Source organism: Bidens hawaiensis, unplaced genomic scaffold, assembly GCF_021521415.1.
Source record: "Bidens hawaiensis isolate Kalapana, Puna unplaced genomic scaffold, B.hawaiensis_p1.1 tig00000459_1, whole genome shotgun sequence".
NCBI classification, from domain to species: domain Eukaryota; kingdom Viridiplantae; phylum Streptophyta; class Magnoliopsida; order Asterales; family Asteraceae; genus Bidens; species Bidens hawaiensis.
Window position 1 is genome coordinate 698,986 of NW_027491031.1, and position 17,311 is coordinate 716,296.

Genomic DNA, 17,311 nt, shown 5'->3' on the forward strand with positions numbered 1-17,311 from the left:
GCATAACCGTTTTTCACTCTATCTTACAACTTGTATGATATGACAAACTCTAGTGTGATGGCTTAATCATTATATGGCTCTAATGACATCATGCGGCCTGTATGATGCGATAGAAACGTCGGCTCTAATGACTTGAACATTTCATTATCTTCAAACATATATAACATTTTATTACCTTTAGAAAACGTGTAATGTCAGATAATTATATTATTGTGCAGTCATCTCATTTCACCAGGTGCACTGATGTGCTCAGATCTTTAATAGTTAAATGTGTTTTGAATATGATTTGAATCAGGTATAAACTGTATAGTTATGCCATTGGACATGGTGCAAATACAGGTGCTAAAAAAACTTAAGTATATAAATGAACACGAATACCCAATCTATAATTGATTCATATGTTTTGTTTTATTGTTTAACCAAATAACAATGGAAGGACCCTTGATATATAAATACAGGTAGCTAATATCTAACATTATACAACTCCTGTTTGTCGGTGGGGGACAAACATTTATTTGCCTCTGATTCCTTTTTAATTTTATTACAAGAAAAAATCAAATTAAACTCTTGTGAGTTTCTTTCATGGAAAACACAAATACTAGATTCCAAAAAAAAAAATATTCTCACCCGTTGTAATATGAGTACTTGTATGCTTTTACAAATATGGTCGTTGATGATTGAGGTAGGTAGTGGTGGAATTTAAAAAAGAATATATATATTAGAAATAAATGTAGAAGGGGTGTTTGATATATGAATAATAATAAACAGAGAATTACGATCAGTGACGGATAAAAGAACTTTTCTGGAAGCGATATGGGGTTTTAACGGTAATTTTAAGGGGGGTGATCGGGATTTTTCTCAAACGAATAACACAAAAGAATTTAAGGTGAACGGTCGTCCACTCGTCCCTCTTCTCTAAAGGGTAGGTCCACCCCTGATTATGAGAATAGAATTAACCATTGTTAAAATATGATATATAAAACTATAAAAGAGTTATATAATGGTCACTTCTTATTCTTTCCTCTACTACTACATGTGATCATCTTTCATGCATTATGTACAATACAATTTTTAAGTGCTGCGTAAATAGTTCTCTATTGAAGTTCGATGCCTGTGTTAGTAAAGAACTAGTTGCGCCTTAAATTCTTTTTTATTTGAACCGGAATAGATATATCTTTAGATTACGGTAAACGTAAATCTTAAGACTATAACCCCTTTTCTTCTAACAGCTAAGACTATATAACACTAGATCATATACATATACATTTCTACCCGAAAAAAAAACTACACCTTGCAGCAACATTTTTCAAAGTTAGAAAATATCTATATTACATGTTTTACCATACAAAGTAGCATATAGCCTAAGTCAAACCTAAGTCAACACACCAGTCAACAAATTTTCAAAATTTTACTCTTTTCTATTCACCAGCCAAACACTATTACTGCTGCCAGCTGTACTGGTTTCGGTTACCCGCCACATTCGGGCCTCTACCCCTTGCTCCAGAACCACCACCATACTGAACATTTTGTGAATAATTTGGCGGGCCCACACCATACCCACCAGAAGATCCTCTGGGCCCACTAGCAGACGGCCCCCGAGTTTGTGTAGGATACTGTCCACTGCTATGCCCGCCACCACCACCTTGACCGCTTGACCAGTCAGGATAGTGCCCGCCCACACTAGGATTTGGGTTGCCGTTGCCACCTGGAGGGTAACGGTTGGGCCCACGAGGATTATTATTATTATTACCATACTGATTATGGCTGGGTGCACCTGTGGCTAAGCCTTGACCTGAATTTCCCATTGGGTGGTTATGACCACCGGTCCAGTGCTGCAAGTTGACTTGAGTTTGACCCGATTGTTGGACACCTGGCAAGCGTGTGTGCGGCTGTTGGACTTTTTGTCGTTTAGCCATTTCTTCGTTTTGACGTTCTTGTCTTTCCCTTTTTGTTTGGAATTCATGTGATGACTTATACTTGGGCAAACTGATGAGATAAAAAGATATTAGATTAGTGTCCTTTTGTGTAGGTCTGGAAACGAGCTAAGCCGTTCGTGAGCTACTAGGATCGGCTCGCTAAAAGCTCGAGCTTGAAGAACTACTCACAAACCGAGCTCATGCTCTCATTAGTTAAAAGAGTGAGCCCAGGCTCAGCTCGGCTCATTTACACCCCTACTTCTCGAGGAAATAAAAAGGTGTAGAGATGGCAAAAACGGGCATGCCAGATAACGTGTCAAAACAAGGAGTTTCCTGATACGTTTTGGTCAGTTTGGTTGACCGGTACACTTTTTTTCCAAATATTTTAACATTTTAGTGAATAATTAACGTGTTAACGTGATTACATATTATTTTTTCAAGAACTGGGTTGACATCTTAACACTGTCCACATATTTATTTTCTAATAAAATAAATGGTGTCAATTCTAATTAGAAAGTTATATAATTCAAGGATAATACTATCATAATTAATTGTTTAAAGAGATTTTATGCATTAAAAAGTACAATTTGGGTGTCTTCTAAATAAATATCACATTTTAAGCAGCTGTAATTGTTGGAATAAAAGTTTGCATTGAGAAATATTGAGGAACTTGATGAAAATTGCGTACCTTTTTGGGTCACAAGGTAACGGGTCAGCCCAGAAATACTCAGCATCCAGTGCATCTTTAGCAGATATCCTCTTTAAAAAAGATATAAAATAAAGATAATTAAAAAGAAAGAAAGTTGGATCACTAATTAAGCATCAAACAACCAAGATACATTAATAATCAATACAATTAAACCAAACCCTTTATCCATTTTCACGAATAACACGTTATATATGATTATCAAAACAATATCACTAGATTAATAATCAAAATTTTCAAATAAATAAAATGTAGATCTTATGCATTAAAAAGACTTTGCACTTTGAATATGTTCAGCCCATTTGACCCATTACCCTTTTCGATATAAAACACAACCCAAAACAACACATACCTGTGAGGGATCAAGAGCCAACATTTTCTCCAACAACTCAAGGGCATTACGGTCAAAGCTGCATAAAGGAATTAGCCAAAATAAAGAACTTCAATTACAACTAAACAATTATATTGAAATTTAAAAGAGCATGGAATGTGCTTAACTGTCTGAAAACCTCTCTGACCCGCCTCTTCATCGGCCTACTTGGTTTGAACTTGTTGTACCAAGGGATTTTAGAAACTCCAGGCCAGTTAATCTCATCGGGTGATCCACAAAGTTCAAATATCTTGTTCAATTGTTCAGGCTGCAATATATTAAAGATAAATGAAAGAAAAGAGAAAGTTCCAATAAATAAAGATATACAACAGTTTATGATAAATGTAATAACATGGATGAAGGAATTAGGCCCATAATGATGAAATTTTTAAATGACAAAGTAGCAAACTGCACGAAATAAAACAAATTTTACATTTTTCCCAATCTAATTTGAACAAGTTTTTAAAGCCAAGAATACTTTTGAGGGAGATTAATGATGAACCTAAATTAAATAATAAAACATGATTCCTAATTATATTTGCATCACGTTATTAAATATGCATTTACATTGTTTCAACACATACATCACTATACTTAATTATAAAGCAAGTGTGCCAGACTTTTGTGTGTGAGTTTTTAGTTGCATTGTTGCAAATGAGCATTGCTTTATACATATACTTTAAATGAAAGATTCGAGATAATCATAGCATCATAGATATTTTGTTAAGGTTTTAATGAAAATCATGAATTCAAAGAGTTTTAAGGACTGCTACTGCTGTGATCCTTCTATTTTAAATACTTTGTCCTTATAACAATAATTAATAATTTACATTAAGAACTAAAAATAGATCTAAATATTGGTTCATTGAGTAGATATACAATTAATAATTCAATATAAAGTTTTACAGTTCTGCTTACCACCCTTACCCATTGCATCAAAATCCAAAAGTTTTGTTGTGATTTTGGTTTGGAAAACCAAAGGTTTAGATGTTGAAATCTTGTTCATGATTTGAATTACTTGTGAACAGTATTCATTATTTACATAGAGGTATGCACGATATTAAGATACCCTTTACCCTTTGCATGCATAGCACGTTATATATTTACACACACACACATATACACACACACATTTGTATTAATGCAAATGGACGGGCAGAGCAAATATCCTATACTCCTATAGTCAGTCAATATATATTACGTTTCACATTCTTAAGGAACACACAAATCCATAATTCAATATATAAAAGTCACATTTTATCAACCACTGGACACTATTCAAGGATCAGTGCATTATAATAGATGATTGGTTGCTTTAGTATCATGCCACCTCACGTTTTAGTTGAACTCTTAAGAAAAAGCCCATAAAACTCAACTATCCTATAATTTACCATTTTATCCCTCTTCTATGACATACGTGCTGTATCAGGTGCGTACAAAACTCTTAATACATGTTCAAAATTAAAACATTAAACATATACTTCACTATATTTTAAAGTTTGAACAAGTATAGACCTATTACTGTAACTTGAGACGTGAAATTTACTTTTACTGAGTTTTTCACATCAAAAAATAAGGAGACAGCAGTGCAAGTGTGCAACTACACTCTTAGAGAAAACACGAAAATAAAAAACAATTAATCATATGACTAACCTCATTTTTACCATTTAAGATCGCTTTCCCATGCAGAAGTTCAGCAAAGATACAGCCAACTGACCACATGTCAACAGACGGACCATATATTGTAGCCCCAAGCAATAACTCTGGAGGCCTGCTTAAACAAGACTCATAAGATACGGATAAACAGGTTAAGGTTGAGGCTCCACGGTTAGGGTCGTAAACAAGTTGGCATTAAACCAGTTTAATAAACGGCCATATAAGTCACACATAGGTTACACGTACTGTGCTCAAGTCACATGGGCTACACGTGTCCTAGTAATATGATAAGCGAGTTGTGTTATACGAACCAAAATCCAAAAAGAGTTCCTACCCCTAATATTCGTAGTGTGTATGCAGTTAAGCACTTACCTATACCACAAGGTAATAACACGATTTGTGAGATTTCCCTTATGGTCATAGGCGTATGTCCGTGCTAACCCAAAATCAGCAAGCTTTAAATTCCCCTCATTATCAATAAGAAGATTAGAACCTACAACAGAAGAATTTCAATGCATAATTGCATTTAAGCAACAAATTAGAGACTTACAGTACTATATAATCAGAAATTGAAAAACGAGTATGAAAATGACCTTTTATATCTCTATGAAGTACTTGATTGATATGACAGTAGTGAAGCCCTGTCAGGAGTTGTTTCATATAACACTGTAAATAAACCCGTTAGTCAACCGGCCCATAAACATTAATTTCATCAATTTTAGCTTTATTACCTTGATCTGGGGAACTGTAAATCTCAGTCCGAGATGATCGGAAAGACCAGTTAAGTCATGGTCCATGTATTAAAAAACCATGTAAATACTGCCCTTGTACTTGTGACCACCTGTAGACTTGGAAAAAAATATAATCCATGTGAGATACTGTTGGTGCAATATAGAACTAAGAAACAAACAACAAGATCCAAAAACTGAATAGAAGCCACGTGTACAACATGTCATTTTCTGAACTAGTTAAAATGGGGCAAGTTGTGTTGCACGAAACAGTTGCCCAAAAGATATGATTTTATTTATAAGCAATTGATGTGTTGATATAATTACAAAAATTGCTTCATTTCAACAATAATCTAATTCTTATATTATAATGATTTACTGATTTATAATATAAATACATTAAAAATGGGAGTGAAGTAGTTTTGGTGGTGTACAAATCAAGTCCCATTAAAATACTCTTTGGTTGAATTTCAACGCTTTCGACTTTGACAAATTGACTCATTCCTTTCAAGCTAAACTTGTTCGAACCGTTAAGAATAAAGCATAACCCAAATCAACCCATTCATTGATAAATTGGCTTAAATTGCCACCTCTATATAAGTTATAACCCTAAAATAGAAATGAAATTCAGAAACTGCAAAAAATAGTCATGTAGACATAATCACCTGATTTCCCATGCTCATCCATCTCTGGACCTTTAAACAGAAATGAAACATTGTAAAACGTAAATTTATTAATAAATACTTTATGCCAATTTTGCAGTCAAAAATGGTAACATAATTTACTACATAAGCAAAACCTTTGTTACCTGGTGAGGTCACAATCTCTTTTAGCTTGATAACATTTGTATGCTGCAGCTTCTTTAAAATTTTAATTTCACGGATGGCAGTTATCGGAAACTACAGTTAAAAGAAGCAACTTCAACAGAACTTTTATACAAGAGACCTTTATAGGAAACATTAATAACATGATATTTGACTAAGAGAAAAAAAAAAGTACCCCTTCTTTTTCATTGTCCATTCGTATCTTCTTCAAAGCAACAATTTCCCCTGTTTTTAGTTCTCTAGCCTTGTATACTTGACTGAAAAAACAATAATAAATGCAAAATAATAAGCCACTGATTAGATCAATAAATTTGCTATAAATAGATAACAAATGACAATTTAATGCCCACAGACCCTTTGTCAACTATTAGTGTTAGGACTAAACTATACAACTAAACTTCTATCTTTGCTTGATCAAAATAAACGATATAACGCTAGTGTCACACTTTCTTCAAGTCAGTTTTTTCTCATGTTGTTGTAACTCTGTGATTACTTTGTTAACAACAACAAAAGAAGCAGGACAAAACGTTTCAAACTTCAAAGTGCATAAAATCATAAATACATAAATGAGAATGTTACTGCCATGCCAACACAGAGTCACAGACATAGTTACTTATTGCCAAAAGAACAGAACTACGGGAAGTAACTAATTCTGAAATACAGTCCCAACTAGTAACCCAAAAAACAAATACAGACATACTAATGCTCTAAAGTGAAGAACACATACTGGTATATTACTGCAATAATAGCTCTACTTTGAAAAGAGTTATGGCGGTGTAACATAAGAATATGCCAATGTCGTATCGATATTAATGACTAATCATCAGTTTCTGGTATTCGGGAGAAGAGGAAGGAAGATTTTATAGATGTGAGCTTAATAATATCTAAACTGCCAACACACACACATATATACATGTGATGAATGCTAAACTTAATAATCTCTAAACTGCCAATAGACAAGCACGGTACGTATATACACACATGTGATGGATGTTAAACTTAATTATGTCTGAACTGCCAATAGACACATGCGGCACACACACACATATATATATATATACACATGTGATGGATGTTAAACTTAATTATATCTAACTGCCAACACACATCCATGTGATGGATGTTAAACTTAATAATCTCTAAACTGCCAACACACAGTACGTATATATATACACAAGTGATGGATGTTAAACTTAATTATATCTAAACCGCCAATACACACACACATACATGTGATGGATGTTAAACTTAATAATCTCTAAACTAGTAAACTGCCAATGCAAACACACACATATATATTCATTGATTTTGATTAGATTTCACCTCTAATCTTCCGAAAACTATTCTATTTATGTGCTTGTGATCTACTTCATTACCTTTTACCAACACAAAAAACAAATACAGACATACTAACTCTGTAAAGTACAGAACACATACTGGTATATTATATTATTATATTACTGTGATAATAGCTCTAATTTGAAAAGAGTTATGGTGTGGCGTAACTTAAGAATATGCAAATGCCGTTTTCATATTAAATAACTAATTATCAGTTTCTGCGAAAGACCCAAAGAGGAAGCAGGTTTTTATGGATCTGAAACTTAATATTCTCTAAACTGCCAACATACACACACACATATACATGTGATGGATGTCAAACTTCATAATCTCTTAAACTGCCAGTAGACACACACACACACACACATACATATATACATATAGGTAAAGGATCCCATACAAAGGACGCTTAACGTACAATGCGTGTACAAAGTCCTTATGATGGACGTTTAACTTAATAATCTCTATACTGCCAATAGAAAACACGCGAACACAAATAATCAAATAATCTTCCGAAAACTATTCTATTAATGTGCTTGTGAATTGTGACCTACTTCACATCAAATAATCAATTATCAATAAAACTGTAACCTATACAACAATCAACTATAAACACTAACAAACTCATCATCAACAAATTGTAAAACCTAAACGCTTCGATCAGAGCAATAACACGCAATCACGCATAATCATTAACCAGAAGCCCTAAATTCGCAATTAATTCAAATAATAAGAAACAAATGTGTAATAATATTAATAATGTTGATATTAGGGCTCGAAATTTAACCCGTAGGTTCCTTCACCGATTTGTTCAGATTTATCGAAGCAGTCTACGGTTCGAGAGCCACATTGCGGTGAGTGTTCGAGATTAAGCTGACCGTACGCCGCACCGGTCATGTGTGTGTGTGTTTTCCGGTCACCGGAGAACTGAATTTGCAGAAGGCTTATGGTACGTGAACGTGAATGATGTAACTGAAACTGTAACTGTGTATCGTTTTGTATACGGGCAGTTATAATATTAGAAAAATGTTATATAAATATTAAATACATAATGAATCTTACGGGGTAAACGAGTCGAGCTGTTCGCGAGCTACTAATTCGTAAAAAAGCTCGATTGAGTCGAGTTTGAATGAGGCTGAGTTTAAAATACGCTCGCTTAATAAATGAGCCCGGGGCTGTTCACGAGTCGAGTCAGGGTGATTTCGAGCTCGAACACAAAATTAAATGAGGCAGCTTAGCTAGGTTTGAGCTCGATTGAGGTCAACGAGTCTAAGATCGAGCCAACAGGCTGAGCCATTACCCGAGCCGAGCTTGGGTCGATTTTGGCTCGGTTACAAAATTGAGTCAACTTAGCTCAGGTTGTTTTAAATCAAGTGTTTTTTACCATCTTTTAGCGAGCGAGCCAATAGTTTTTTGAACAACCATGTCCAAGCCAGAGCTTCACTTATCGAGCTCAAGTCAGCTTGTGTGCCACAACAAGCTTATCATTTATATAATAGTTTTTGTTTATATATACCAATGTTGTAAAAATCGATAGTCGGGTGGTGTAATGGGGACTAATGAGTAATTGAGGATAATCGAAAATAAATGTGGATTGATTAATGATTCATTGGCGCCTAGTATGGATTTTTACAACACTGATATATACAGAATTGTGAATGTATAAATATTAATTAATAAATAGGAGGGCCAAGGGTGGCCCTGGCCTCACTTTTTTTTTTCCGAAGTAATGTATATTTACCCGTTTTTCTTCCGAAAAAATTATTTCATATTTATTTAGAAATATACAAAGCAGACACATGAAAGGTAAAGTGTCATGAGAAAAGATATTTAACCTGGTTATTAATAGCAAGTTTAGACGGTCTTGATTTACTAGTCATGATGTAGAAATATTTGTAACTTGTAAGGATGGACTTTATGAATTTTTAAAATTTTGCTGTTTTGGCAAACATAAATTACGAGACACACTTAGAATCATACGTTTGTCAAGACCAAAGGCAAAAGCATATGAATCAAACTTAAAACTTTATATCAAGAGGCATAAGCCTCTTCCATCGGGCCAACTACCCAAGCGCCTTTGGACCTGTGATATCAAACTCATCACCGGATTGTTTCATTTTCACGATCCGTCACATTTGTAACCAATCACCAAATATGTTTATAGAATTTAGGGACTTTTATATCTCAATCAGTTGACTTCGTAAACAAGTTTAAAACTCTAATCGATTTGGTTCTTCTCTTTTCACCTCTCTCTACAGTCTCCAAAGCACCATCGGTCACACCTTCATGCCTTCGGCACAACCACTATCGTCGGAGATGTGACACACACCTTCCCTCTCTTTAAAGACAAAACAAAATAATATAGGGTGTAACAATAAAGATAAAATAACTTTTGTTAGGGATTTATTTAACTTTTGTTTAATACATCATGATTCAGGAAAAAGATAAAATAAAGGGTGTAACAAAATAATAAATGTGATTTAGACTCATATCATATAAAGGAGTAAAGTAGAAGTTTGAAGTGTTTTGTACTTTTGTAGAGAGGAAGACGTGTGAATTTGGTTAATTAACATATGACCCTTAATTAAGGTATCCGCATATGATTTCACATAGGCATAATTAGAGGTGGGTAGATAAACCGGCTAACCAAATCAATCTGAAAATCGAACAAAATCCTAATCGGTTTGAATTAATTTTGTAGAAACCGATTAAAACTGTAGGTTCGGAACCGGTTTATAATTTTCTCCACCAAAACTGGTTTCAAACCGGTTAACCGAACAGAAACATGCCAAAACGCAAACCGAAACCGATCGTAACCTGAAAATAATCCGGTTAACCGAATCGACCTGATAATCGAACAGAAACCCACCCAGTTCGAAACCGATTGAAACTGTAGGTTCGGAACCGGTTTGTAATTTTCTCCACCAAAACTGGTTAACCGAACTGAAACCGGCCAAAACCGGTAAAAACCCGAACTGAAACCGATCAAAACCTGAACCAAACCGATCGTAACCTGGTCAAGGAACCAGTTTCAACCCGATCCAATACCGATCATAAGCTAGTTTTGACCTTTGTTGACCAAACCGAACCGGTTTTGAGTTTTAAACCGATTTATGCACCTCTAGGCATAATATTATTAATATTATACAACGACGGCTTATTAGTTAGGGGTGAGCGATAATCGAATCGTTAACCGAAACCGAATCGAAAACCGACGAAACCGAACCGATATAACCGAATTAACCGAACCGAACTCTTCATTTTTTAATATGTTCAAGCCTTTTTCCTTCTATTTCATGTATTATATGCATTAATAGTTTAATACTATCATTTTTATGTATTTATATCTCCAAAACATGTATTAATATCTCAATTTCATATGTTTAAACATTCATTTCATGTAGTTATGCATTCATTTCTTGTATTTTAACATTCATTTCATATATTTTTAAACAAAATTTTAGCCCAAGTTTGATACTGGTTATTAACCGAAATTAACCGAACCGAACCGATAGCCGATCGGTTAGGTTGGGTTAATGCTAATAACCGAACCAAATTGAACCGTGTACATCCCTATTATTAATGATGTTTAATAGGTTTATTTTTTAGCATATATTAATTATTTACTATATATTATATTGTCATGAATTACCTGTGTAGTACATGGGTCTAAAACCGATATACAGATGGGTTAAGGATAACATGATAAGTTCTATCCCAATAATATTATCATATCATGAAAATGATGACCAGACCAAACCCACTTCCCGTAAAAACCACTTCATCCATCCTCATCATAAACCCCACACACACCAAACAAACATTCTCCTTAATTTTATTCATTCACATTCCAAATTCTCTTAATTTTTTGTGTTATATGATGCCAGTTTCAGACATAATAGTTAGTAATTTAACAATCTTGTACATAACACTGATAGTTTTTATCAAGTGTTACGCGTACCTAACCGGGCGGTGCTATGGTGGAGCCGCGGTATTGGTTCTATCCACAACGATAGTCGGGGTTTTGTTGGTGGTCACGCTAACGTGGGACGTGTCGCGCAAGGTTGTTACGTGCGCGAGGGTCAACGGTCGAGGTGGTGGAAATATTTTTGTGTATTGATATTTGTTAATTAGCGGTTGTACAATATAAAATGTTATATTTACATAATACTACCTCTGATTTTGTTTGAATGTGTTGTTGTTTAATAGGTGATGACGTGGCTCATGAGATGTGTCGAGGTGGCATATGTTGGCATGGGGTTGCGGTCAAGTCACCGGCGTCACAGTTCCGGTTCAGGCTTCCACAACGGCGTGCCGCAAACCAGGAATGATGGTGTAAACGGGGATGATGGTTAAGGCTTGAAATGATGTGAACAAGTGTTCTGTTATTTGATAATAATTTTTGTGTCATATTTTTTAACTTCATTGTAATGACCGAGAATATACATGTATAGTTATAGTTGTACTATATGCTGGAAATATCCAGATTGATTTATTATTCAATAGCTTTTTTTTATCATGCAATCTTGTACAATAACGTTGTCCATACACCATTAGTTTGGTTCGGTTAATTTCGGTTGACCGTGTGTATAAAACAAAAAATTGATAACCGAGTATATTTGGCCAACTTGGTTTTTAGTTGATTTCGGTTTAGTTGTGTTAAATTTGAGTTCAGTTTTAGTTAACGATTCAATAAGTATGTTGAAACATAAAAAAAGATTTATCAAATTGAGAATAGAGTCCGGCTCACAAAGACCACTTTTCAACCATAAACCGGTCCACATCACCTAATTTAAAAGTCAGCCCATCAATGGGCTTTATACACCTATTAGACACATGGGTCGCATGCTCCAACGATGAGTATTTGTTAATATTGGGCTAGCTCACTTGATAAAAGTATGTCTTTTAAAGATGACGTCTTAGATTTAAACTTGAGTTTGTCGATAAAATAAAACCATTGAATACTTTATTTCTCGGGCATTATATATGTATATATATTAAGAACCAACTTTTTTCATCACTCATAAATATCACTATTCATCAACTTTGAATGAAAACACGAATTATTATCAAACTTTCATTATCAACCACACCACATATGTTTTGTCATTTTCCAATGTATTTGCTTTACCATTTTATTATTTTTAAATATAGGTTCTTCACCATTGTGTTAGGCATTTTATACTAAGTTAGAATCCATTTTTATGTTATTGATGAAGACTTTTATTTTTGCAAACATTTTATTAAACTTTTCCTATTTTGTGTTTGAACTCAATAACTAGAATATAATTACTAAGATGGAGTATGAACTGTGAAATATTTGATTTCTTTATCTACATAAAAACTTATAAAACCGCTCTCATTTTTCAGATTTTTTAAGAATAAAACTAAAAAAACATGTGCTTTGTGCAACTGGGCAACACATTTTTTTGGTATATGGCTGATCAAATAAGTACCAATATACTATTAAAATTAGCTACATTCCGTATATCGACTACGTGTAAACACACAGGCACATCCGCACCCAGGTATAAGACCTTGTTTCACTTAAATTACATGCACATTTTTAACAATAAAATCTACATAAATTTTAATGCCGTTTCATTATTGTGAAATTCACATAAGAATATTTGAAATAGGATATAGTTGTGAAGAAAAAAATAGTTCATTAAACAATAGCAAGTTTCATAATCGAATTATTTAAATAAACTCGAAAAAAATAATCACAAACTTTAAATAAAAAACATAACGTATTTATACTAGAAAATACTAAGTAACTAACAATGTAGCTAGCTAGCTAAACCGAATACAGTAGGTAACTCGAGAACATGACTTCTTCATCGTCTTCATATGTGCAATCGCCCAAGGGATGTCCACAAAGCCCTAGGTTGTTTGCATAGCTTTCTATAGAGAAATTACTATTTGGAAACATCGTTATGGGTCCCGAGAATCTATTGTTAACAACACTAAATTCTGTGATGTGATCAAGTTGAGATACTTCTAAAGGGATTCGGCCAGTTAGCTTGTGGTTATCAAGCCTCAAAACATTAATGAATACAAAGTAAGCAATGCTAGGTGGAATCGGACCGGATAGATTGTTGTTAAAGAGAACAAGAGACCCAATATATGGTAAATCACATGCCAGGTTAGAAGGAATAGATCCCGATAGGTTGTTTCCAGAAAGATCTAATTCCTGCAAGGAGGTACAATTTGTTATACCAACTGGAAATGGTCCACTCAGTCTCGCGTCTCTTAGAGAAACTGCGAGAACCAGGTTTTCTTCGTTATTTGTGAAAATCCCATGTGGATAAAACATGTCTAGGATCTTCCAATGATTCCTTAATGGATCTTAGACAATATATGTCTGACTCAATGGCATTGCTTATATTAAAGCAAGCTAGTATGACTAGAACCAACAAGCACAAACCAGGAATACTATTTATTTCCATTGTAAATCTAGTTATGCATGATATTTGAGTTTTTGTATATTTATATTATATAAAAATTAAGGGTGGCAAACCCAACCCAAATAGATTGTTTTGGGTCAAGATGGATAAACTTTAAAAGTAAAATGAGTTAGGATGGATCATAAAAATTCTACAAGTGGGTCAGGATGAGTTGGAAATATACAAGTGAGTTTCTTTTATAGGTTAAAATGGGTCAAAACAAAATATCCAAGTTATCCAAAATTTATCTATTTCAAAATACCCAAACTATCATGTACGAAACAAAACTCATCCGAAACCCAAAAAACGATCAAAACGAAACAAAAACCCCGAACTGACTAAAACGAAACAAAAACGAAACTGGACCGAAATAAAAAAACGACCAAAACGAAACAAAAAAAACGGGAATGAAACCGAAAAACTGACCAAAACGAAAAAAAAAAAGTGAAATGCAACCGAAAAGTTAACGAAAACTAAACAAAAAGAGCGAATCGACCAAACTGAAACTGAACCGAAATAGAAAAACGACCAAAACGAAACAAAAAAACGGGAATGAAACCGAAAAACTGACCAAAACGAAACAAGAAAATGAAATGCAACCGAAAAGCTAACCAAAACTAAACAAAAACACCGAATCGACCAAACCGAAACAAAACTGAATCGAAATAGAAAAACGACCAAAGCGAAACAAAAAAACCGAAACGAAACCGAAAAGTTGACCAAAACGAAACAAAAAAAGCGAAATGCAACTGAAAAGCGGACCAAAACAAAACAAAAACACCGAACCGACCAAAACGAAACAAAGACACCGAATCGACCCAAACAAAACAAAAAAATCAAAACGAAACTGAACCGAAATAGAAAAACGACCAAAACGAAACAAAAAAAAGCGAAATGCAACTGAAACCTGACCAAACCAAAACAAAAACAATGGACCGACCAAAGCGAAACAAAAAAACCGAAACGAAACTGAACCGAAATAGAAAAACAACCAAAACGAAACAAAAAAACCGAATTCAAACTGAAAAACTGACTAAAAGAAAACATAAAAAACTTAAATGCAATTTAAAAACCGGAACAAAACGAATCAAAAACACCGAACCGACCAAAAGAAACAGAAAAACTGAAACAAAACTAAACCGAAATAGAAAAACGACCAAAACGATACAAAAAACCCATATGAAACGAAAAACTGACCAAAATGAAAAAAAAAAGCGAAATGCAATCAAAAAGTTTACCAAAACGAAACAAAAAAACTGAAACGTAGCCGACCAAAATAATACAAATGTTACGAAATGAAACAAAAAAAACGAAATGAAACCGAAAAAACTGACTAAAACAAAACAACACTGAAACCGAAAAAACCGATAAATCGAAACCGAAATCATTGACCCGAGCAGATACAGAAACCGACCGAAATGAAAAAAAAAACAAAACCGAACCGAAAAAACCCCCGAAAAACTCGAACCTGAACCGATATAAAAAGTGTTTTTTTTTATGAATGAGGATGATGGGGGAAACATTTTAGTTATTTTACATTTTGCGTTTTTTTATTTATATTTTGAGTTATTATTTTTTTAACAGTTTTTTTGAATATTTTTTTGAGGGATTTTTAAAACCATTTGTATGTAGAGGTGCACAAAACGGGTTTTTCAAATACCCGGGTTCGGGTATAGAACCGGGTTCGGGTATGACCAGGTATTGGTAGTAATCGGGTCGGGTTCGGGTAGGGTATTGTCTCTAAAAACAATACTCTATGCATTGGGTTCGGGTCGGGTATAGAACCGGGTATTCTAAAACCGGGTATTTGAATACCCTATTATCGGGTATTGAAAAAACCCTATTTACGGGTTTTTTTTCCGGTATTTTTTGGTATAGATTGGATTTTTTTAAAAGTTTACACTTTTTAGGGGTATTATTCGGGTATTTTTAAGGTATTTTTCGGGTATACATCGGGTATTTGAAATACCCGGTTTTGGGCATTGGAAAACCTCGGTTTCAGGTTCGGGTATTACCGGGTACAAATCGGGTTTTCGGGTATTACCGGGTACAAATCGGGTTCGGTTTGGGTTCGGGTTTTAGTGCCAAAATGCATACCCTATCCGTACCCTACGGGTAGGGTCGGGTACGGGTTCGGGTATTAAAAACCCGGGCATTAGAAAAACCGGTTCCGGGTATTTATTTCGGGTCTGGTTCCGGGTTTGGGTTTTTTGTGCACCTCTATTTGTATGTCAACCTTCACTTGGGTTAAGATGGGTTTGTTATACCCATCTTGACCCATATCCATCCTAACCCTCTATTTTAAAAATCCATCCTTACCCCATATCCATCCTGACCCATACCCATCTTGACCTATCACCCAAATCCAACCCAACCCACTCCCATTGCCACCTCTAATCAAAATGGATGAAACATGTGGTTACAAATATAAAGACAATAACGTGCATAAAATGTTAGAAAATTAAAGACAATGACTCCTAGTTTTGACTAGTTCTGACTTCCAAAGCACGCTAAATATTACAACAAGTGCACAACCAACTAGAGGTGCATAAACCAGTTTAAAACTTAAAATCGGTTCGGTTTGGTCAACGAAAGTCAAAAACTGGTTTATGATCGGTTTCGGTTCAGGTTTTGACCGTTTTTGCCAGTTTTAGCTAATTTCGGTTCGGTTAACCGGTTTCAATGGAGAAAACTGCAAACTAGTTCTCAACCTGCGGTTTCAATCACTATTTAAGGTTGTTCAAAAAGCTTGTGGCATGAAGCTATGGTTCTTGGTCCATTTGATAAAAACATGAATAAAATTAACTAAAAAATTGATTTGAAACAACCTGTGCGGAGTTAGCTCATTTTTGTAACGGAGCGAAACTCGTCCCAAGCTCAGCTCGGCTCCGCTTGGCTGAGCTGCCTAGTTTAACATCGAAATCAAGCTCGACCCTAGATGAGTTGCCTAGTTTAACTTCGAGCTCGAACCCACCTGGCTCGACTCGTGAACAACCCGCCACGTTTTATAACTATTATATACATAGATAAATAATGAAATGTGGAGCCACAAGTTTCAAAGAGGTTTTTATTAGTTTTGCCGATGCATATATTGTTATTGTTTTGCTTTTCATCATGGTTGTTGGTTGTGCTGTTACCATTTGGTGGAAAGCAGGTTCAAGACTACACATTGAAACCTTAGCAACTTTTTTTATCATTTATTTAAGTGGGTGTCTAGGCTCTTTTTCCCTTTGACGTCAAGAATAATTCTGTTTTTTTTGTTTACTTCCGATATTGTAATGAACGTAACAGAAACTGATATAATTCGCATAGACTTACCGTCTAAAC

The 17,311-nt window shown here is 34.6% G+C and overlaps 2 pseudogenes across 1 annotated transcript; both read right to left on the reverse strand.

Moving 5' to 3' along the window:
* Positions 1 to 1,375: 1,375 nt before the first annotated feature.
* On the reverse strand, positions 1,376 to 8,517 carry LOC143629595 (cyclin-dependent kinase C-1-like; annotated as a pseudogene). Its single transcript, XR_013152983.1, has 12 exons — positions 8,326 to 8,517; positions 6,376 to 6,457; positions 6,185 to 6,275; positions 6,042 to 6,071; positions 5,380 to 5,489; positions 5,242 to 5,314; positions 5,021 to 5,141; positions 4,646 to 4,763; positions 3,121 to 3,260; positions 2,975 to 3,032; positions 2,605 to 2,675; positions 1,376 to 1,986 (listed from the first exon to the last, which is right to left on the reverse strand). The product of XR_013152983.1 is annotated as a cyclin-dependent kinase C-1-like (transcript).
* A 4,818-nt stretch (positions 8,518 to 13,335) lies between these two features.
* Positions 13,336 to 13,854, reverse strand: LOC143629239 (inactive LRR receptor-like serine/threonine-protein kinase BIR2 pseudogene; annotated as a pseudogene).
* Positions 13,855 to 17,311: the final 3,457 nt, after the last annotated feature.